Source organism: Callithrix jacchus, chromosome X, assembly GCF_049354715.1.
Source record: "Callithrix jacchus isolate 240 chromosome X, calJac240_pri, whole genome shotgun sequence".
NCBI classification, from domain to species: Eukaryota; Metazoa; Chordata; class Mammalia; order Primates; family Cebidae; genus Callithrix; species Callithrix jacchus.
Window position 1 is genome coordinate 10,971,878 of NC_133524.1, and position 24,858 is coordinate 10,996,735.

The following is a 24,858-nucleotide window of genomic DNA, read 5'->3' on the forward strand; positions in this document are numbered from 1 at the left end:
TCAATCATTTTTCCTCTGAACTCTTATCATACTTTATAAATGAATATATGTGTGTAGTTTGATTCTCTGTGTAATATCTGTCACCTGACCTGGCACAATTTTTGTGTGTTTTACAGGGAACATAGTTGTTTTGCTAATGACAAAGTTGTTTAATGGATGGATGAAAGGGTAGGCAACAACCTTGCTGAAGATAGACATCTGAATCTTTCATGAAATAAATTATTGTTAAAAAGCAATGCTAATATAAGGAAGTTATGGGTGAATAAAACAGCATGTGAAGGAAAATTCCTGAAGTTTTAAGTGCATGCATGCAGCCAGTCAACTGACATTTGTTCAGCACTTCATGAGTACCACACTCTTCACTGGGCATTGGGAGCACAGACATGAAAAGAAAACAGTCTCTTTCCTCAAAGGCTCAAAGACTGGCGGGGAAGATGAGAATGTAAAGAGAATGGTGCACAGGGGACACCTGAGCCAGGGCTACAAGGAGGTCAATACAGAGGTTTCTATCAAAAGGTAAAGGTTTACAAGGGAGGCATCTGGAAATAGAAAAAATTAAACAAGACTATGTTTCAAGTTTGTTGGATAGCTAATAAGACTGTAAAGTCTCTGTTGCTTTTTTAATATTCCAAGACTGTTGGTGAATGTAACTGTTACCTAAAGTATTACAAATGTCATATTGTAAGCAGGCACACACACATGCACACCACCCAGTGCCCCTCAAATTTGAAGAAAAAAGAAGGAAGCAACATTCAAGCCAAATAGGTTGCTTTGAGGTAATGTCTCAGCCCAGATAAAAGGGGAGAGTTGGCACTGGCAGAAAAGCAGAAGAGGCAATAACACAAAAATTGACTGGTGTCTACTACAAGACTCCAGACATGTAAGTCCTGATCATAATGGGAGCCCAAGTGGGACAGTAACCGAAGCCTATAGCTGAAGCACCTGGGAACCTGGCAATTTCTGAGTTTAGGTAGGTGTAAGTAATTTAACCACAATCAAGTTTAATACACATATTTATGCCATTGGGTGGTATGCATGCTTACAATATGACATTTGTAATACTTTAGGTAACAGTTACATTCACCAACAGTCTTGGAATATTAAAAAATATTCTAACACCTTTTTTCATTGAAATAATATTTTTTACCATCTCATATAGAGGAAAAGTGCTATTTTAATGAATGCTTTCATCATCTTCATGGTTCTGTCTGCAAGTTGTCCCAGCCCAGAGAAGTCAGAATTAGACACAAATCATTCTGATTAAAACCAAATAAACACTGAGGTCCTATTCTCGGTCAGACATTAGACCAGGGGTCAGCAAACTTGTTATAAATATTTTAAGCTTAGTGAGCCATATGATCTCTGTTGCAACAAGTCAACATTATTGTTTTAATGTGGAATCAGACATAGATGATATGTAAATGAATGGGGGTAGCCATGTTCCAATAAGACGCTGGTTACAAAAATACGTGGCAACTCAGATTTGGACTGTGGGCTGCAGGATGCCAGCCCTGCACCAGACTACAAAGAAGGAAAGGAAAAAATGAACTAAGAACAAGGAAGACAGCTCCAAAACAAATAGGAAAAAGAAAATCCTTGATGGGAATCCTGCGGTGGTACCTAAAGGAGAATATTATAATTGTAGGATCCAATAAGGTAATGACAATAAATCAATAAACTTTGACCGAACACATATTCTCCCTTGTGATAAAGTAAAACATATTGGTAGAATGTTCTACTTACCATAACTACTATTAAATTCTTATTTTGCAATACATAAATAAATGTATAGCTCAAAAATAGGAGCTAATTACAATATGAATGAGCCCTGAAAACATGCTAAATAGAAGAAGCTAGCTGGAAAAGGCCACATACTGTATGATTCCATCTATATGAAATGTCCAGAAGACGCAAATCCATAGAGACAAAAAGCAGCTTAGTGGTTTCCAGGGGCTACAGGGAGGGGGAAATGGAGAGTGATTGCTAATGGACACAGAATTTCTTTATAGGGTGATGACAATATTCTGAATTAGTTAGTGGCGATAGTTGCAGGACTCTGTGAATATACCAGACAACCAATGAATTGTACACTTTGAAAGGGTGAATTTATGGAATGTGAATTACATCTCAATTTTAAAAAAGGAGTAGGATATTCTCATATGATTTGGCACTATCTTTCTGGAAGGCAGCTTGAAGCAGTGCATATTGAAAGTCCTACAATGTGGGGAGCAAGAGAGAAATAGGAGCTAAGAAGATTTGGAAACTGAAGAGCAACAGAAAAATAAATTATTTCAGCAACTGCAATACACATCAATTCGAAAACAAAATGGGTACTATCATGTCTTGACAGCAACTAAAAGGTAATATTTTGCCTCCCCACATCTGTGGAAAATAGTCATGGACACCTGATGTGTTTATATGAGCTAACAACAGATTTTCCTGGACATCAAATGATTGTTGCTGGGTGTGGACTAGGAGCTTTTCATACATTGCTGATCTAAAGCCCATTTTACAGATGAGCAAACTGATTGGCAAAGGCCATGCATCCCTTCTGATCTCAGGGATCTCATGTGGATGGTGCTTCTAGTGGAAGGAGAATATCAGCCTGTGTCCTGGACATTTGTCAGCTGTTTTCTGTTCCCTTAAAGGGGATTGCAAACGAGGCCCTGCAAGCAAGTTCACAATGTCACCATCCTGATTTCAGCCATAGTGTCCCAACTGGTCTCCCTGCTCCCTCTGCTGCTCACATCTGCCAGAGGGATCTACTTAAAACTGAAATGAGCCCATGCCTTTCCCCTTCTTAAAAAGCCAAGCTCCTCACCCTGTTTAGAAGGGCTTAGAGGCCCCAGCTCCATTGGCTATCACATGGGCGATATCTTGCGTTTGCCCTTCCTGCACCAGCCTATGGGCCTTCCTGTCCATCAAGTCTTAGAGGAGCATCATAGCTCGTGCCTCTGCCTGGCATGCCCTTCACATGGCTGACTTGTCATTCAAGTCACCTCCACAGAGACTGTCCTTGTCTACTGGTCTAAAGTAGCCACAATTCACTCTATTTTAATTCTTTGTAAAGCTCTGACCATCTGATACTCTTCCATCCCATCCTCCCTTCCTCGTCTCTTCTTTCCTCCTCCCCTTCTTGCCTTGCTCCCTTTTCCCCTTTCTCCCTCCCTCCTTCCTTGCCACTTCTCTGTCCACTAGAATAGAAGTTGTATGAGAACATGAACCCTGGACTGTTCATCTGCCCCCGGCCTATTACAGGCACTTGAATATTTGTTGAAAGAATTAACAAATGCTGATGAAAACTGGCAAAGGTCCTGTGTTTTGTTAAATGATGAAAGATAAAAACCCCATAGCACATAGTCTTCGCTCTACAGAGGGGTAACAATAAATGAAACTGATGACCACAAACTTCAGAAGGCCCAGACCAACACTGACCATTTACAGCTGTCCCCACCCGCAAGGTTCCATGTCTGAGACAAGTTTCAGCCTGAAGTGAGTTTTTATTACCTACTCATAAACCCCTGAATCATGTGGTTTACAGGGCAAGTGCTAATGCAGTCATAATTATATTGGTGTGAACACATTGTCATAGAAATGTAGCAAACATAGACATAGGCATTTAAGAGAAACCAGCTGCTCACAACACAAGATCAACCATCACATAGAAACCGGTCACCAAGCACACAGCTAAGGAACTTGAACTGAGTGACTGAAGGTGACACACCCTATAAATCACAGAGTATGATGACAGTTTGCACCAGCACCTCAGAGCAACCAACTTACTGCCCGGAGCAGTATGCATTTTGAGGAAATCTATAATTAAGACATGGATACCACCCTCCTCAAATGGTGACTGGCATTCTTTTTTCTGTTTAATTAACCCAAGCACAAAGTAAGTCTTAATTTCAGTTTGTGGACGATTTCCTTTCTTTCTCTTTGGATGCAGATCAAGGAACAAGAAAGGACGTGACTTCATTATAAATTCATTACTTACCTAGGGTATTTTTTCCCTTTTTAATCTCTAAAATAACAGTTGATTCATTAAGAGACTCAAAGGTGAAAAATGTCAAGCTTTTGACCTTTTCTTAATTCACACATACACTGAGCCAATGAAAACACATCCACACCCATCTCCCCATAATTAGTACTTTCTATGGACTCAGTGATGATTCCAGAGCAGGATTTCTCAGTCTAGGTACTGTTGTCGTATTGGATCAGATAATTCTGTGTGCCTGGGCTGTCCTGTGCATTGTAGGATGTTAAGCAGTATCCCTGGCCTCCACCCACTGGTTGCCAGGAGCATCACACCTTCTCCCCCCAAGCTGTGACAATCAAAAATGCCTGCAGACATTGTAAAATGTCCCTTGGAAAGCAAAACCATCTCAGGATGAAAACCACTGTTCAAAACATTGTAAAAGGAAAAACTAAGAAAAAAGATCAGGTTATATTCTGTAATTGTTTTTGTCTTTCAATATATGCTGCCACATTTTATTTTTTTGACACTATAAACTTATCAATCCAGAATGTACACTTACTATCCTTTTAGCATTCGTTGCTTTGTTTGAGTGATGAATATTGTTCAGTGTCTTGCTAAAATGCCACAAGGCCAGGATTGCTCTTGTAGAACAACTCCCTGACATTCATCACAGAATTTTATGCTTTCATTCAGCATTGCATGCTAAGATTACACTTAAAAAAAGAAAAAAAAAAAAAAAAAACCAGGGCCCAAAAATAATTGCCTCTGAGATTTGGCATTATTTGCACTTGGTGGAGCAATCTTAAAACTGGTTTCAAACCAGACATTTAAAGATCATGATATTTGTAGGAAGAGTTCTTAAGGAGAAAGAAGAGAGCTGGTTTTAGTTTGAAACCAATGAAAAAACAAGTCGTTTGTCTCTGCCTTTCACTAAAATAACTAACTTTAATGACGATGTATTTAGAATAGCAACAGCAAGAGCAGAACTAGCCCTGGCATTGGTCTTATAAGATTTTACAACTCTGAAAAGGCCATTAATCAGCAAACAATCTATAAAGACAATCTAAAAAAATGTGTTCCAACTGCCTCATTCCCTTGTCTTGGTTATAATCCAAGAGCAAATCCTCCAAGTCTAAATCTTGCAACCCATAAAACTTCTTATCTGCCTTTACTTGGTATAGGCCAACAACCAAATCTCTACACATTGTTTTTCCCATGGAAGAATTAGGCTGTAAGTTTGTTCACCAAGACGCACTTGGTGGGAAGAAAGAATAAGAAAAAAATCTGCCATAAATCCCCATCAGCCCTCTTGCGTAAAGCTGACATGGATTTAGAAAATGTTTGTTCTTCATAAACTTTATTATTTTCCCAGGAATAATTTTATTCTAATTGAAAAAGTGCATTTTAAAAGCTGTCAACAATTGTGCATGGATTATTTGACATTGTACTGGAACCTAGCCAATGTAACACATTTGTATGGCATAGTCACAGTATAATGTGATTTTGTTTGCTTTCAAAATTTTCTTGTATGATGTTTTATGCTTAGTAATTTTGCACCAGATGCATATTTGGCAAGAATGGCATAACGTTTTAAGGCTGTTTACAGAAAGAAGAAAATCAGTGGGTTTCTAAATGATTTATATTTTCTGATGGGTTAATGACATGCCTTGTGTAAGCCCCACATTTTTGTTTGGGCCAACAGTCACCATAGTCCATCAATTTGATTTGTGATTTTACTTTATACCCTCTACTAGTAGCTTGCACCTTGTGATCTATTTAACATCTTGCCTTTCTTACTAACAAAACCCAAACCAGGCCTTGTTCAGGATGACTGGCTGGAAAGAATGTGCTTCATCAGAGACGGTAGATGGGTACCTAGCATTCTTCTAGGTATGGTTTACCACAAGTGTGGAGGATTGGATGTGTGGAAAGTCTGGATTCCCCCTTTCAATTCTTGCAGGGGCCTTTTGAGGTTTTATTCATGATAAATTTTAACACCCTTCTTTTTTATAGATCTCCCATCAACGAATTCAACAATTGCTTCTGGGGAAGGTTGACATTATGAATTTAGTTTAGGAGAAGGTGTTTAAATACTTCTAAATAACCATGTGGTTTCTAAAATAATTGATCATAAATAATGAGTATCTTATAGTTATAAGTCAGGGAGATTAATGATTTGAATACTGCTTGAATAGAGTCTGCTGTTGTCTCTACCCACCAACCCTGGGCCCCCAGTTAAACAAAGATACATCTATCAACATACTCTCCTTGCAAAAATTTGGGTGCTGATTTTAAGGTGATCTAACATAAATTATCCATTCAAAATACTACATATTGAATGTCTGGGAGAGCCAGACATTTACCATATTCTGTCTTTTATTTTCAGATGTAAAATAGTTCAAAAGCTAATTATTTTTAAAGTATGGAGACAAAAGTCATATTTAGAGTGTGGCCTAGTATATTAGGCTTGTCTAGCAGAGCAGTCCTCTTCAGTTTGCTTAACCACTCACAGAGGAATTTGCCAGAGTTTAACAGTCCACTCAGAATCTTCAGTGTTGCTACCACCTCCGTATGCATAAAGAACCAATTGACTATTGCCACCAGAACAGAAATTCTACAGCAAATGCTAGTATGTGCATTATTTTATTCAGTCCTCTGCTCACCTTAAAAGGAAGGTACATGCAATGTCTCCCATTTTACTGAGAGGTTAAGTGATTTGCCTGAGTCATGCAGCCAGCAAGGGGCTAATGCAGAACTTGAAGCCAGCCTTTTCTCAGCATATAGTCGGTGCTCCTCCCGCTCCACCTAGAACAGCAAGTCACCATCACATGATGGAGGGCTGCTGGCTCCCACTGTGAGATCATGGAGAATGGAACCACTGAAATTAGACCCAGGAACTGTTGGATAGAATTTTCCATGCCCTGATGTCAAAGTAGATATATACATGATAGATTCTAAGGCATTAAGGAAACCATGAATCAATAGTAGTGCTTGTTACCAAGTATAGTTATTATATGTCCCTCCATGAGACAAGCAAACATGCAAAAACCCATGTTCAATGCATTGTTATTCCTTAAAAATCTTAAAAACCCAGTGCAGTCCAGTCAATCCTGTTTTCTTCCCTAGACTTTGCACATCAGCTGTTCTTTATTATCTCTTTTATTTAATGAACATAGAGCAGGCACTGAGTAGGGGGCTGGCATTGAAAGTGACTTCAAGTACAGTCACAGAGCTGCAAACTCAGCTGCTGCTGTTCTGAAACACTTATTTCATCTTGTTATCAATGCTTAGACCACACTGGGCATGGCAGGTTGCTGCATTTGCAGTGGGGCATTGCTGAGGGAGCATTGCAAGCTGTATCTGTGACCTGTAGGGTTTCTCAAGTTCTCCTTTCAGAGCAATTATTCTCCAAAGCTCTCTTCCCCAAAATGTGTCCCTGCAGGATTCCTCTCTCTGCTCTGTTCCTCACTAGGTTCATATCTTTGCTGTAGTACTTGTCACATTGCATTAAAACATCTTTTGACTAGTCTGCCTTGTCCACATGACTGGGAGTCTCTCAAAAGCAGATATGTTGCTCATTATTGTGGATTGCCTAAGGGTCTGGCAACTATGTCTGACATATATTGATGATCCCCTCCTCTCTCCTAGTTTGCTTTATATCCTATGAAATTTCTCATCGGAATCCTTTAAGTGTTATTGATTCAAGTATCTACCCAGTTTTGTGACAGCAATTTAGCACTTTGATTTCTCACCCCATTTTACTTCTGTTATTAAATTTATTTTCCCATTAATTTCTACTGCAAGTCAGAAAGATGAAGAAGAAAAATTCTGGGTTGTGGAGTCACTAGCCAGCTGTTTGGCAATGGGCATCTTTACCCAGTCTTAGCTCGGCCCCTCATTTATATTTCTAAGAAGAGGGAGTAGGAAGAGAATGTGGTAAAGAAAAGAAGGGAAGGAATAAGAAAAAGAAAGCAAAAAGTCTGTACTGTATGGCTGTTGTAGGAATTTTAGAGTTTGTCTTTTGTAAGCACTGGCATTTAACAGGCATTTACTAGATGATAGCTGTCCATTTATGTGTATTTTAGTCTATTCTGGGGCCAAATAGAAGACACACCACATGTTTGGGTAAGAGAAAATGGATCTTTGATTCTTTGTCACCATGATGGTATTTGTGGGTGATTTTTTTTTCTTATTCATGTTGACTATAATTGGAATTTTTATGTACAAGGTGAATTCTTGTTATGTCTAGTTATTGGTGTTATAATCAACCTTCTAAAATGTCTAATATTAAAAAGCAGCATGGAGGTGAGGGCATCAGATCAACACTCATTTCAGGGAAAGCTCTCTTTCAACCCCTCTCACCTGGCAGGCCACCAGTACTATTACTGGTACGTGGCTGGTGCTACTTTGGTTCCTGAAGACAGCTCAAACATGAATTTCACTTGCCCTTCTTCCCTTTTCTTCACCTCAAGCAAATAATTGACAATCAGGCTAGAATGTCTTTTAATCACATGATGGTCCTCAAAGATTGTTTTAAAGGAAATAGTACTGAGTTTAGGCAAAGTAATCAGTTACTGTGTAGTACACAGAATGTAATGAGAGACAACGAATACTTTGGAGTTGAAGGGAAACTTAGATTTCTATTTGTGCACATAGGCCATGGCATGAGGATGGCAGAAAAAATTTTATAATACTGTAAGGCCAGATTTGAATCCTTTGGTTTATTTTATGAAAATATCATGATTGGAAACCATCTATCATGTAATAAATGCTGAGCTAATCAATATGTGGTTTTGGTGAGATATTACAAAAATCATGACAACTTAACATATTTCTAGAACTTCTGGGAGATTTATAGCAAGGTTGTGATATTAACATGCAGTAGATACTCACACCTACCATGTGGAAACCAACAGGTACTTTTCCTATATACTTACAACTGTTAGGCAAAGCCAATATTTTTATTCCTGTATTTCCCAAAGGAAAAATTTCCCAAAGGAGACCTAAAGAACTCAAGAAACTTATCCAAAACTAGACTTATTAGAAGTGACCAAACTGGGACTTAAACTCATTTCTGGCTCTAGAAATCTTTTTTTTTTTTTTTTTTAATTAACAAGACACAACAGTTCCCTAATTCTACTACCCTTTAGACCATTATACATGCTGTGGTAGGTACCTCTAAGATGGCACCAAATGGTCCCTGTCTCCCTAGTATTCACAACTTGGTACTTCCCTCCCCTTAAGTAACTTTCTTGTTACTAATAGGATATGGCAACATTGAGGGGAAGTCATTTCCATAATTCATTAAAAGAGATTCTGACCTTCATCTTACTAGCAGACTCTCTCCCTAGCTGGCTGAGATAAAGCAAGCTGGCATATTGGAGAGGCCCACATGGCAAGGAATTGAGGTTGGTCTCTGGGTGACAGTCAGTAAGGAAATAGAGCCCTCAGCCCAACAGCCCCCAATGAACTGAGTCTCCCAACAATTACATGAGTGAGCTCATAAGCACTTTATTCCCCAGTCAGGCCTCCAGATGAGATCCCAGGTTTAGTGGATATCTAGATCACAGCCTAGTGAGACCCTGAGCAGAAGACACAGTTAAGCTGTGCCCAGATTTCCTACCCACAAAAATCTGAGAGATAGTAAACGTGATATTTTAAGCTTCTAAGTTCTGGGACAATTTATTTTGTAGCAGTAGACAACTAATCAAAGGACCCCACAGAAAGGCAATTTGCTTGTCACATGTAGCCACCAGTGTAAGACCCATGGAAGATAATGATGCTAGTTTTTCAGGGTGACAGATACCTCAACTCTCCCACTACATCATAAGCAGAATATTGGCTAAAAACGATACAGGTGAACACGCTGTTCCCTGGGCCTAATTCCTTTGCTTAACTTCTTTGTTAGATGCATGAAACAGACAGGGTGTGACCACCAGGCAGAGAAACAGTGAGCTAATACATACACATAATAAATTAATATAAATGAACAAAGAGCAAGTACATACTGAGTGACAGGAATTTAGAAATAATTTGATTTAGCCAGGCTGGGGTTAGAGAGAATTCCAGCCTAAATGGAGATGTAAAACTAGAAGATGACTGAGTTATCCCCTCAGGAAGCATTTTGGTATTCTGGCTGGTTAGGGGAGCTCTATTTGCCTTAGCTATATCATCAGGAACAGTTATTTGAGTTAGAAAGTTTCTATTTTTACAGTGCTTTTATTTTTTGATGAATGGATAGTCAGGACTCAGATTCAAAAAAAATTCTGGCCCAATTACATTAGTAGTACAAGAAATTATGTTATTTCCCTTGACTTGAAAAATTACTCAAAGCTTACATGAAAGTAAAAAAAAAATTACTTCTATTTGTTTGATTTCATTTCTTTCTTTATTTATGGATTGATCATTATGTTCAATATCAATTTCATTATATAAATATTGGAAATGACACTGTTTGACAGTTCCCATACTAATAGAAATCACAGCTTTAAACTTCATAAACAAAATAAAGAGATTTATAACTTTTCGAGGTCAACAATTACTCACTATACTAAGTGAGGTCCCATCAGCACTCTCAGTAATTAAAATGCAGCCTTTGGGGTTAAGTAGCCCTTAGTTTGGGAATTCTGGGTCAATTCACTTACACATCAGGTACCCTTAACATTCCTGACTCTCTGTTTTATAATCTATAAATAGGGATAAATATAAAGTCCTTCAAAAATAAAAAAACTGGGAAAAGGACTCCATAGTCAATAAATGGTGCTGGGACAGCTGGCTAGCCATATGCAAAAAAAAAAAAATGAAACTGGACCCCTACCTTTCACCATACATAAAAATTTACTTAAGATGGAATAAATATTTAAATGTAAGAGCTCAAACTATACAAATTATAGAAGAAAACCTAGGAAATCCCTTCTTGATATCAGCTTTGACAAGTAACTTATGTCTAAGTCTTCAAAGGCAAAAGCAACTGCAACAAAACAAAAATTGACAAGTAGGACTTAATTAAACTAAAGAGCTTCTCCACAGCAAAAGAAACTATCAATGGAGGCCGGGGGCAGTGGCTCACGCCTGTAATCCCAGCACTTTGTGAGGCTGAGGTGGGTGAATCACAAGGTCAGGAGAGAGAGATAATCCTGGCCAGCATGGTGAAACCCCCTCTCTACTAAAATACAAAAAGTTAGCCAGGCGTGGTGGTGAGCACCTGTAGACCTAGCTATGCTGGAGGTTGAGGCAGGAGAATCTTTTAACTGGGGAGGTGGATGTTGCAGTAAGCTGATATCGTGCCACTGCACTCCAGCATGGCGACAGAGTGAGACTCTATTTCAAAAAAAACAAAAACAAAAAAAACCCGCGAAAAACAAAAAACAAAAAACTATCAACCGAGTAAACAAATCTACAAAATGGGAGAAAATATTCACAAACTATGCATCTGACAAAGGGCTAATACCCAGAATCCATAAGGAACTTAAACAACTGAACATGCAAAAAACAGATAACCTCATCAAAAAAGGGACAAAGGACATGAACAGACACTCTGACAAGAAGACATACAAGTGGCCAACAAATGTGAAAAAAATGCTCCATCCGAGAAATGCAAATCAAAACCACAATGAGATATCATCTCACACCAGTCAGAATGGCTATTATTAAAAAGTCAAAAAACAACAGATACTGGCAAGGCTGCAGAGCAAAGGGGATATTTACACACTGTTGGCTGTTGGTAAGAATGTATATCGGTTCAGTCACTGTGGGAAAGCAGTTTAGAGATTTTTCAAAGAATTTAAGACAGAACTACCATTTGACCCAGCAATCTCATTACTGATTATATGTCCCAAGGAACGGAAACCATCCTACAAAAAAGACACATCAATATGTATGTTCATTGCAGCATTATTCACAATAGCAAAGACATAGAAAAACCCTAGGTACCTATCAATGGTGGCCTGGATAAGGAAAATGTGGTACTTTTACACAATGAAATACTATGCAGCCATAAAATAGAATGGAAATATGTCCTTTGCAGCAACATGAATGCAGCTGGAGGCCATCATCCTAAGTGAATTAACACAGGAACAGAAAACCAAATACATGTTCTCACTTATAAATGGGAGCTAAACATTGGGTTACCATATACACAAAGATGGGAAAAATAGAGACTGGGTACTATTATAGGAGAGAGAGACGGATGCTGGCAAGGTCTAAAAATGTCCCTATTGGATACTATGCTCACTATTTGAATGATGGGCTCATTTGTACCCCAAATCTCAGTGTCACACAATAAACCCATGTAACAAACCTACATATGTACTCCCTGAATCTAAAAGTTGAAATTATAAAAATAAAAATAAAACAACCATAGAGACATTTTAGAAAGAAAAAAATATAAAGTCCTTGAGATAGAGATTTATACATAAATTAAATGACATAAGATGCTTATATTATGCTTCATACATAATAGATAGCTGTTACTATATTTTCAAGATTTTGGTATTGTCTTTAGTTTTCTGTAGTTTGAATATGACATGGTTAGGTGTAGACTTTTGGTCATCAGAGAACATTCTGAACTTTCTAGATTTGTGGTTTGGTTCCTGTTATTAATTTTGGAAAATTCTCAGTTATTATTACTTCAAATACTCAAATATTTTTTCTATTCCTTTATCTCTTTATTCTTCTTCTAGTATTCCTTTTATGTGTATGTTATACCTTTTGTGTTTGTAATTGTCTCACAGTTCTTCAATATTCTGTTCCTTTTCTTCTCTTTTTCTGTTTGCATTTCCCTTTGGGAAGTTTCTATTGGCATATCTTTCAGCTCATTGCTTTTTTCCTTGTCCATGTACAATCTGTGGATGAACCCATCAAAAACATTCTTCATTTCTGTTACAGTGTTTGTGGCTTCTATAATATCATTTCCTTTTGATTCTTTCTTATGATGCCCCTTTGTATGATGCCCTTATCTGTGTTGAGCCTATGATGCTTTTAATCTGTGATGCCTCTCTCTATGCTGTCCCTCTCTATGGCACTTGTCTCTCTAGCACCCCTCTCTGTGATGCTCCTCATTATGGCACTCCTCTCTATGGCAACCCCTCTCTATGGCAACCTCTCTCTGGTGCCTCTCTCTATGGTGCTCCTCTCTATGGTACCACTCTCTACAGCACACCTCCTATGGTGCTCCTTTTCATTATGTCAATCTCTAGGAAGCCATCCTCTAAGAGGCTGGCTTTAAGAAGCTCCTCTCTGAGAAGCTACTCTTTTTTTAAAAGTATTTTTAAAATTGTGGTAAAATATTCATAACATAAAATTTGCCATTTAACCCTTTTAAAGTGTATAATTCAATGACATTAAGTACATTCATAATGTTGTATAACCATCCTTACATACTTCTGGAAAGTTGTCATCATCCCAAACAGAAACTCAGTATTCATTAGATAAGAACTTCCTATTCCCTCTTGCCCCAGCTCCTGGTAATCTCTGTTCTACTTTTTGTCTCTATGAATTCGCCTATTAGGGACTTTTTTATAAGTGGAATCATACAGTATTTGTCCTTTTCTGTCTCACTTCTTTCACTTAGAACAATGTCTTCAAGTTTTATAGCATGTTGCAGCATGTGTCAGACTTAAATTTCTTTTAAAGGCCCTGAATAAAATTCCATTGCATGGGTATACCACATTTTATTTATCCGTTTATATGTCAATAGACACTTGGGTTGCTTTCACCTTTTGGCTATTGTGAATGATACTGCCATGAACACTGGTGTACAAGTGTATGTTTGAGTCGCTGCTTTCTATTATTTTGGGTGTATACTTAGGAGTGAAATTGCTCAATTATCTGGTAATTTTATATTTAAATTTTGAAGAACCACTAAACTGTTTTCCACAGTGGCTGCACCATTTTATATTCCTGCCATCAATGCAATTTCTCCATGTCCTCACCAACGCTTGCTGTTCTCTATGTTTGTGCATGTTTGATAATAGCCATGCAAATGGGTGTGAAGTGGCAGCTTATTGTGGGCTTGTTTGAGAAGCCACTGTTTAAGATGCTTTTCTCTATGATGTTCCTGTCTATGATGTACTGCTGTTCTTTGACGCCTCTCTTTGATGCTCCTCTCCATTCTGTTTTTTTTTAAAATAATACCAACCCTCTCTATAGTGTCCCTGTCTGTGGTGCTCCTCTCTATGATGCCCTTCTCTACAATTCCTCTTGTTGCAATGCCCCTCTGTATTTTTATCCCTCTATGGTGCCCCTATCAGTAGAATCAGCTGTCCTTCTGGGGATGATCTCCCTTTCCTGGGGGCATTCAGACAAAGGCAAGATGGCCAGCAGTCAGGGGTTCCGTTAAAGAGATTTCTGAGGTCACGTATGACTCTAGATTGTGACAACAATGTCATTATCTTCTTTTTTTTTTTCCGAGCTAGCTGAGATTTTATTTTGGACCACAAAAAAAGCAATTGAATTGTTTTGCAACTGGAGGCATGGGCAAGGGGGGTCCCCAGGCAGTAAACTCCCCGCCGGTGGGCCGAGGGCTAGGGCTGAGCGTCAGGTGGGTCTCCTGTTCCCTGCACTCCCCTGCACAGCAACCTCCCTCCTGGGCTCTGGGGAAGCCTCAGGAGGGGCAGGCTGAGAGGGGCAGGCTGGGAGGGACTGTTGCAGCTGTTCACTTGGGCAGGACGTCAGAGGACTCGGACACCAGCCTCCCATCGCGGGTCTTGATCTTCTTCACAACCACAGCCTTATGGCTGAAGGAGCTGGAGCCCGTGCCAGAGCCAAAGCTGAGGCCGTAGCTGAGGCTGGGGCTTGTGAGGCCCCCATAGGCAGAGCTCAGACCACCTGCATAGCCGCTGGTGGTCTTCGTGTGGATACTCATGTTCTGCATCCCGGACTCCAGCCGGCTCTCCTCGCCCTCCAGTAGCTTGCAGTAGGTGGTGATCTCGATGTCCAGGGCCAGTTTGACATTCATCAGCTCTTGGTACTCATGCAGCTGCTTTGCCATGTCCTGCTTGGCCCGCTGCAGGGCGGACTCCAGCTCCTGCTGTTTGGTATGAGCGTCCTTGAGTGCCTGCTCCCTGCGATCCTCAGCATCTCTAATGGCATCCTCCAGGGAAGTCCTCTGGCCTTTGAGGCCCTCGATCTCAGCCTGGAGCCGGCTGATGTTCCGGTTCATCTCGGAGATCTCAGTCTTCGTACACCGCAGATCATCCCCGTGCTTCCCAGCCAGCATCTACAACTCCTCATACTTGATCTGGTATATGCTCTCCGCCTCAGCCTGGCTGCAGTTGGCGATCTCCTCGTACTGCGCCTTGACCTCGGCAATGATGCTGTCCATGTCCAGAGAGCGGCTGTTGTCCATGGACAGCACCACAGACGTGTCGGAGATCTGGGACTGCAGCACCCGGATCTCCTCTTCATACAGCTGCCTGAGGAAGTTGATCTCGTCAGTCAGTCCTTCCAGCAGGCGAGACTCCAGTTCTACCTTGTTCATGTAAGCTTCATCCACATCCTTCTTGATGAGGACAAATTCATTCTCCATCTCTGTAGCTTATTGATCTCTTCCTCATACTTGCTCTTGAAGTCCTCCACCAGCCCCTGCATGTTGCCAAGCTCCGCCTCCAGCTTCAGCTTCTCCTGGCCCAGAGTCTCCAGCTGCTGCCTCAGGTTGTTGATGTAGTTCTCACACATGTTGTCCATGTTTCTCCGAGCCGTTTTCTGCTGCTGCAGGAGGCTCCACTTGGTCTCCAGCATCTTGTTCTGCTGCTCCAGGAACCGCACCTTGTCGATGAAGGAAGCAAACTTGTTGTTGAGGGTCTTGATCTGCTCCTTCTCCTGGGTACGCAGGGCCTGGATGTTGGGGTCCACATCCACCTTAATGGGGTTCAGCAGGCTCTGGTTGATGGTGATGGCGGTGATGCCTCCCATGCCTATGCCGCTGGCCCCAAAATAGCCTGCACCCAGGCCACCCCGGAAGCCACTACTGCTCACTCGGGAGAAGCTCAAGCGGGCACTGGGCCCACTCGTGCAGGAGCGGCTGCTGAAGGCGCTGGGGCCAGAGGTGGACACCTTGTAGGACTTCTCGGTCACCCTGATGGACATGGTGGAGGCAGGAGTGGAGGCAGGTGGGCTGAACTAGGGAGAGATTCCAGAAGGAGCAGAGAAGCTGCTTCTTCAACAATGTCATTATCTTTTCAGTGTGGCTTTGACCTGTTCTTACAGCACCTGAGATGTATTTGTACTGATTGTTCAGCGCCTTCTGTATCTGTCCTTCCCCATGGTCAGTGGCACAGTCCATGAAAAAATTACTAAGTGCAGTTTGGGTTGCTGCCTTTGACTGTGTAATTTGGTTTTATACTAATTTTTGCTTTTTATTTAACCATTACTTTTTATAGTAGTTGCTATGAGCCAAAGACTATTGTTAGCATAGTATAAATACTCACATATTGACTCCATTTAATTTCCGTTTTACAGATGAGGAATTGAAACCAGAGAAATTGAGACACTTCTCCAAGGTAACACAGTGGGTAAGTGGAGAAACTGGGATTCAAACTCAGACTGTCTGGCTCTCAAGCACTCAGTGGAAAGGTCAACAAATGTTTTTTGAAGATTGACCATATGCTGGGTAAAAGAGAAAGATAGAAGTCTTGTGCTTGGGGGGAGGACTCAAGATGGCGCTGTGAGAACAACCCAGGATTGGAGCTCGCGCTGAATCCGCAAAGAGGTGAGTCGGAGCTGCATTTCCAGACTGATCTTTGTTGCCCACAGAACGGGGAAACTCCCAAGTATAAAAAAGACACGGGACGCCAGGCAGTAGGTGTGCCTGGCGAAGCCGGCAGCCGGGGCGGCGGCGGCCGGCCCTACCCAGCCCTACCCAGCAATCCCCACAGGGCGCGCTTGTCCGGGTGCCCTGTTGAACCAGCAACCTGAGACTTGAGAGGGCTAAACTTGAGACTGAATGAGACTTGGACAGTAGGACAGCCCAGGGGATTGCAGGGACAGAGCGTTTGGGGAACCCAGTGGGACGAACAAAACCGCGATTTCAAACTATCCTGAACAGACGGTCCGAGACGCTCTGTGAGGGAGGGGTGTCCACCACTACAGAGGCAACCCGCCCCAACTGAGATACACACCCACTGCTGACGCAGCCAGCCGTTGCCGAGGCAACCCGTCCCTACTGAGATACACGCCCGCTGTGACGCAGCCTCCCATTGCCGAGGCAACCCGTCCCTACTGAGATACACGCCCACTGCTGACACAGCCTGCCGTTGCCGAGGCAACACGCTACAACGAAGAGACTCTGCTGCAGGGCGTGGCGGAGACCACAGCAGAGCCTGCAGGAACAGCGCGAATCACACAACAGCAGGGCGGAGCCTCGGCAGGCAAACAGTGGCTAGTCTGCCTTCTAGCTGGGCAGGACACCTCAACGGACATCGAAAAATAAAGCCCGAACCCCCCAACACAGAGCATTAGAGAAAAAAAGGGTTTTTTTAATGAGCTCTGTTGCAGCAGAATCAAACATAGCAGCCTAACAGCCCTGAATGAACAACAGAGCTCACAGCTCAGCAATTGAGCTCCTAAAAAGTACAGACTGTCTCCTCAAGCAGCTCCCTGACCCCTCTATATCCAAAAGACTGACATTTGGCAGGCATCATCCTGGGACAAACATAGCAGAGAAAGAAACGGGTAGCATCCCTCCCTGTGCCACAGCTGCTAGAGGTGCACCCCAGACAAGCAGGGCCTGGAGTGGATCTGAGCAGTCGTACAGCGAAGGGGCTAGGCTGGTAGAAGGAAAACCAAGTAACAGAAATACTTCATCATCAACAATCTGGGTGTCCACTCAGAGACCCAATTGAAAAGTCAGCAACTACGCAGACGACAAGTGGATAAACCCACAAAGATGGGAAGAAACCAGCGAAAAAAGGAGGAAAACACCTGAAACCAAAACACCTCGCCTCCTAGAAAGGACCAAAACTCCTCACCAGCAAGGGAACAAAGCTGGACGGAGAATGACTGTGACGAAATGACGGAATTAGACTTCAGAAGGTGGATAATGAGAAACTTTTGTGAGCTAAAAGAACATGTATTAAATCAATGCAAAGAAACTAAGGAACTTAAAAAAAGATCTGAGGAAATGATAACAAGAATGGATAACTTAGAGAGGAATATGAATGAATTAAAGGAGCTGAAAAACACAATACGAGAACTTCGCGAAGCATGCACAAGTTTCAATAGCCGAATTGACCAAGCAGAAGAAAGAATATCTGAAGTCGAAGACCAACTCAATGAAATAAAATGAGAAACCAAGATTAGAGAAAAAAGCGCAAAAAGGAATGAACAAAGTCTCCAAGAAATGTGGGACTATGTGAAAAGACCTAACCTACGTTTGATAGGTGTACCAGAAGGGGACGAAGAGAATGAATCCAAGCTGGAAAATACTCTTCAGGACATCATCCAGGAAAACTTCCCCCACCTAGCAAGACAGGCCAACACTCAAATGCAGGAAATACAGAGAACACCACAAAGATATTCTGCAAGAAGAGCAACCCCAAGGCACATAATCATCAGATTCAACAAGGTGGAAATAAAGGAGAAAATACTAAGGGCAGCCAGAGAGAAAGGTCAAGTTACCCACAAAGGGAAGCCCATCAGACTCACAGCAGATCTCTTGGCAGAAACACTACAAGCCAGAAGAGAGTGGGGGCCAATATTCAACATTCTTAAAGAAAAGAACTTTCAACCCAGAATTTCATATCCAGCCAAACTGAGCTTCAGAAGTGAAGGAAAAATAAAATCCTTTGTGAACAAGCAAGTACTCAGAGATTCTGTCACCACCAGGCCTGCTTTACAAGAGCTCCTAAAAGAGGCACTACACATAGAAAGGAACAACCAGTACTAGCCATTCCAAAATCACACTAAATGCTAAAGAGCATCAACATAATGAAGAATCTACAACAACTAACAGGCAAAACAGCCACTTAGCATCAAAATGGCAGTATCAAATTCACACATAACAATATTAACCCTAAATGTAAATGGACTAAATGCACCAATCAAAAGACACAGACTGGCAAATTGGATAAAAATCCAAAACCCATCAGTGTGCTGTATCCAGGAAACCCATCTCACATGCAAGGATACACAAAGGCTCAAAATAAAGGGATGGAGGAAGATTTACCAAGCAAATGGAGAGCAAAAAAAAGCAGGAGTTGCAATTCTCATCTCTGATAAAATAGACTTTAAAGCAACAAAGATCAAAAGAGACAAAGAAGGCCATTACATAATGGTAAAAGGATCGATACAACAAGAAGAGCTAACGATCCTAAACATATATGGACCCAATGCAGGAGCACCCAGATACATAAGGCAAGTTCTTAATGACTTACAAAGAGACTTAGACTCTCACACAATAATAGTGGGAGACTTTAACTCTCCACTGTCAATATTAGACAGATCAACCAGACAGAAAATCAACAAGGATATCCAGGGCTTAAACTCAGACCTGGAGCAAGCAAACCTGATAGACATTTACAGAACTCTCCACCCCAAATCCACAGAATATACATTCTTCGCAGCACCACATCACACCTACTCAAAAATTGACCACATAATTGGAAGTAAAGCACTGCTCAACAAATGCAAAACAACTGAAATCATAACAAACAGCCTCTCAGACCATAGTGCAATCAAGTTAGAACTCAGAATACAGAAACCAACCCAGAACCGCACAGCATCATGGAAACTGAACAACTGGCTCTTGAATGTTGACTGGGTAAACAACGAAATGAAGTCGGAAATAAAGAAGTTCTTCGAAACCAATGAGAACGAAGACACAACGTGCCAGAACCTCTGGGACACATTTAAAGCAGTCTCTAGAGGAAAGTATATAGCAATAAGTGCCCATATGAGGAGAATGGAGAGATCCAAAATTGACACCCTATCGTCAAAATGGAAAGAGCTAGAGGAGCAAGATCAAAAAAACTCAAAACCCAGCAGAAGACAAGAAATAACTAAGATCAGAGCTGAACTGAAGGAGATTGAGACATAAAAAACCCTTCAAAAATCAATAAATCCAAGAGCTGGTTTTTTGAAAAGATCAACAAAATAGACAGACCACTAGCCAGATTGATTAAAAAGAAAAGAGAGAACAACCAAATAGATGCAATAAAAAATGATAAAGGGGAAATCACCACAGATTCCACAGAAATTCAAAACATCATCAGAGAATATTACAAACAACTCTATGCACATAAACTAGTAAACCTGGAAGAAATGGATAAATTCCTGGACTCCTGTGTCCTCCCAAGCCTAAACCAGGAGGAAGCTGAAACTATGAATACACCAATAACAAGGTCAGAAGTCGAGGCAGCAATTAAGAGCCTACCACACAAAAAAAGCCCAGGTCCAGATGGGTTCACAGCCGAATTCTACCAGACACACAAAGAGAAGCTGGTACCATTCCTTCTAAAACTATTTCAAACAATCCAAAAAGAGGGAATACTTCCCAAATCATTTTACGAGACCAACATCATTCTGATACCAAAACCCAGCAGAGATCCAACAAGAAAAGAAAACTTCAGGCCAATATCCATGATGAACATAGATGCAAAAATCTTCAATAAAATATTGGCAAGCCGATTCCAACAGCAAATCAAAAAACTTATTCACCATGATCAAGTAGGATTCATCCCAGGGATGCAAGGCTGGTTCAACATACGCAAGTCTATCAACGTAATTCACCACATAAACAGAACCAAAAACAAAAACCACATGATTATCTCAATTGACGCAGAGAAGGCATTTGACAAAATTCAACAGCCCTTTATGCTAAAAACCCTCAATAAACTCGGTATTGATGGAACGTATCTCAAAGTAATAAAAGCTATTTATGACAAACCAACAGCCAATATCATACTGAATGGGCAAAAACTGGAAGCATTCCCTTTGAAATCTGGCACTAGAAAAGGGTGCCCTCTTTCACCACTCCTATTCAATATAGTTCTGGAAGTTCTAGCCAGAGCAATCAGGTAAGAAAAAGAAATAAAGGGTATTCAAATAGGAAAGGTGGAAGCCAAATTGTCTCTATTTGCAGACGACGTGATAGTATACCTAGAAGACCCCATCACCTCAGCCCAAAAACTCCTGAAACTGATAAGCAACTTCAGCAAAGTCTCAGGATATAAAATCAATGTGCAAAAATCACAAGCCTTCCTATACACCAATAACAGACTTAAAGAAAGCCAAATCAAGAACGAACTGCGATTCACAATTGCTACAAAAATAATAAAATACCTTGGAATACAACTCACAAGGAATGTAAGGGACCTCTTCAAGGAGAACTACAAACCACTGCTCAACGAAATCAGAGAGGACACAAACAGATGGAGAAACATTCCATGTTCATGGTTAGGAAGAATTAATATCGTGAAAATGGCTATACTGCCCAAAGTAATTTACAGAATCAACGCTATCCCCATCAAGCTACCATCGACTTTCTTCACAGAACTGGAAAAAACCACCATGAACCTCATATGGAACCAAAAGAGAGCCCGCATAGCCAAGTCAATTCTAAGCAAAAAGAACACAGTGGGGGGCATCACACTACCGGGTTTCAAACTATACTACAAGGCTACAGTAATCAAAACAGCATGGTACTGGTACCAAAACAGAGATATAGACCAATGGAACAAAACAGAGGCACCGGAGGCAACACAACATATCTACAACTATACAATCTTTGATAAACCTGACAAAAACAAGCAAGGGGGAAAGGATTCCCTGTTTAACAAATGGTGTTGGGAAAACTGGCTAGCCATGTGCAGAAAGCGGAAACTGGACCCCTTCCTGACACCTTACACTAAAATTAACTCCAGATGGATTAAAGACTTAAACATAAGACCTGGCATGATAAAAACCCTAGAAGGAAATCTAGGCAAAACTATCCAGGTCATAGGAGTAGGCAAGGACTTCATGAACAAAACACCAAAAGCATTGGCAACAAAAGCCAAAATAGACAAATGGGACCTAATGAAACTCCACAGCTTCTGCACGGCAAAAGAAACAGTCACTAGAGTGGATCGGCAACCAACAGAATGGGAAAAAATTTTTGCAGTTTACCCATCTGACAAAGGGCTGATATCCAGAATTTACAAAGAACTCAAATGGATTTACAGGAAAAAAAACAAACAAGCCCATTCAAAAGTGGGCAAAGGAGATGAACAGACACTTTACGAAAGAAGACATATATGAGGCCAACAATCATATGAAAAAATGCTCATCGTCACTGGTCATCAGAGAGATGCAAATCAAAACCACATTGAGATATCATCTCACGCCAGTTAGAATGGCGATCATTAAAAAATCTGGAGACAACAGATGCTGGAGAGGATGTGGAGTAAAAGGAACACTTTTACACTGTTGGTGGGAGTGTAAATTAGTTCAACCATTGTGGAAGACAGTGTGGCGATTCCTCCAGGCCTTAGAAATAGAAATTCCATTTGACCCAGCAATCCCATTACTGGGTATATATCCAAAAGACTATAAATCGTTCTACTATAAGGACACATGTACACGAATGTTCATTGCAGCATTGTTTACAATAGCAAAGACCTGGAATCAACCCAAATGCCCATTGATAATAGACTGGATTGGAAAAATGCGGCACATATGCACCATGGAATATTATGCAGCAATCAGAAATGATGAGTTTGTGTCATTTGTAGGGACATGGATGAATCTGGAGAACGTCATCCTCAGCAAACTGACACAAGAACAGAAAATGAAACACCGCATATTCTCACTCATAGGCGGGTGATGAAAAATGAGAACACATGGACACAGAAAGGGGAGTACTAAACACTGGGGTCTATTGGGGGGAAAAGGGGAGGGCCAGTGGGAGGGGGAGGTGGGGAGGGATAGCCTGGGGAGAAATGCCAAATGTGGGTGAAGGGGAGAAGGAAAGAAAAGCACACTGTCATGTGTGTTCCTACGCAACTGTCTTGCATGCTCTGCTCATGTGCCGCAAAACCTAAAATCCAATAAAAAATTAAAAAAAAAAAAAGAAGTCTTGTGCTTATTAAGGAATCAGGTCCAGAGGAAGAGAGAAATGTTTATTGATAATGATTCTGATACACAGGATTCCTGAAGGTGAGTGGTGAGAAATATGGCTCAGAAGGTAGATAAGAGCTAGATGGAGAAGGAGAGCCTTGCCAAGATTGGACTTTAAAATCATAAAAGATCAGACTAGGACTGATCCATGCTGAAATTTCCAATGAGGTGTAGTGAAATGAAGAAAACGTAGGCAATTTAATACATTTTTTTCATAAAGCTAAATTAATTTGATATAAAAGACTGTCCCAACAAAAGATGCCAAAGACCTCTTCAAGGAGAAGAATAAACCACTGCGCAAGGGAAAAAGAGAGGACACAAACAGATCGAAAAGCATTCCATGCTCATGGTTAGGAAGAATCAATATCGTGAAAATGGCCATACTGCCCAAAGTAATTTATAGATTCAACACTGACCTTCTTCACAGAACTGGAAAAAAAACCACTTCAAACTCCATATGGAACCAAAAGAGAGCCCACATAACCAAGAAAATCCTATGCAAAAAGAACAAAGATGGAGGCATCATACTACTTGACTTCAAACTATATTACAAGGCTACAGTAATCAAAACAGCATGGTACTGGTACCAAAACAGAGATATAGACTAATCGAACAGAACAGAGGCCTCAGAAGTAACACCACACATCTGCAACCGTCTGATCTTTGACAAACCTGACAAAAACAAGCAATGGGGAAAGAATTCCCTGTTTAATAAATGGTGTTGGGAAAACTGGCTAACCATGTGCAGAAAGCTAAAACTGGACCCCTTCCTTACACCTTACACTAAAACTCACTCCAGGTGGATTAAATATTTAAACATAAAACCTAACACCATAAAACCCCTAGAAGAAAACATAGGCAAAACCATTCAGGACATAGGCATAGGCAAGGACTTCATGACTAAAACACCAAAAAAAAAAAAAAAAGTCAACAAAAGCCAAAATAGAGAAATGGGATCTAAATAAACTTAAGAGTTTCTGAACAGCAAAAGAAACAATCATTAGCATGAACTGACAATCAACAGAATGGGAAAAGGTTTTTGCAATCTACCCATCTGACAAAGGGCTGATATCCAAAATCTACAAAGGACTAAAGCAAATTTACAAGAAAAAACAAACCCATTCAAAAGTGGGTGAAAGATATGAACAGACACGTTTCAAAAAAAGACATATATGCAGCCAACAAACATATGAAAAAATGCTCATCATCACTGGTCATTAGAGAAATTCAAATCAAAACCACATTGAGATACCATCTGATGCTAGTTAGAATGGTGATCACTAAAAAATCAGAAGACAACAGATGCTGGAGGGGATGTGGAGAAATAGGAACACATTTGCACTGTTGGTGGGAGTGTAAATTAGTTCAAACATTGTGGAAGACAGTGTGTCAATTCCTCAAGGATCTAGAAATAGAAATTCCATTTGACCCAGCAATCCTGATACCGGGTATATACCCAAAGGATTATAAATTGTTCTATTATAAAGACGCATGCACACGTATGCTCATTGAGGCACTGTTTACAATAGCAAAGACCTGGAACCAACCCAAATGCCCATAAATGATAAACTGGACAAAGAAAATGTGGCACATAGACACCGTGGAATACTATGCAGCCACAAAAAGGATGAGTTCATGTTCTTTGTAGGGACATGGATGAATCTGGAAACTACCATTCTTAGCAAACTAACACAAGAACAGAAAACCAAACAACGCATGTTTTCACTCATAGGCGGGTGTTGAACAATGAGAACACATGGACACAGGGAGGGGAGCATCACACACTGGGG

At 40.8% G+C, this 24,858-nt stretch overlaps 1 protein-coding gene and 1 pseudogene across 3 annotated transcripts in view; both read right to left on the reverse strand.

Moving 5' to 3' along the window:
• MID1 (midline 1) overlaps nt 1–24,858 on the reverse strand; it is a 633,800-nt gene that overhangs the window by 321,548 nt on the left and 287,394 nt on the right. The gene's annotated exons all lie outside the window — the stretch shown is intronic.
• LOC144581130 (keratin, type II cytoskeletal 8 pseudogene) lies at nt 14,504–16,831 on the reverse strand (annotated as a pseudogene). Its single transcript, XR_013531652.1, has one exon. The product of XR_013531652.1 is annotated as a keratin, type II cytoskeletal 8 pseudogene (transcript).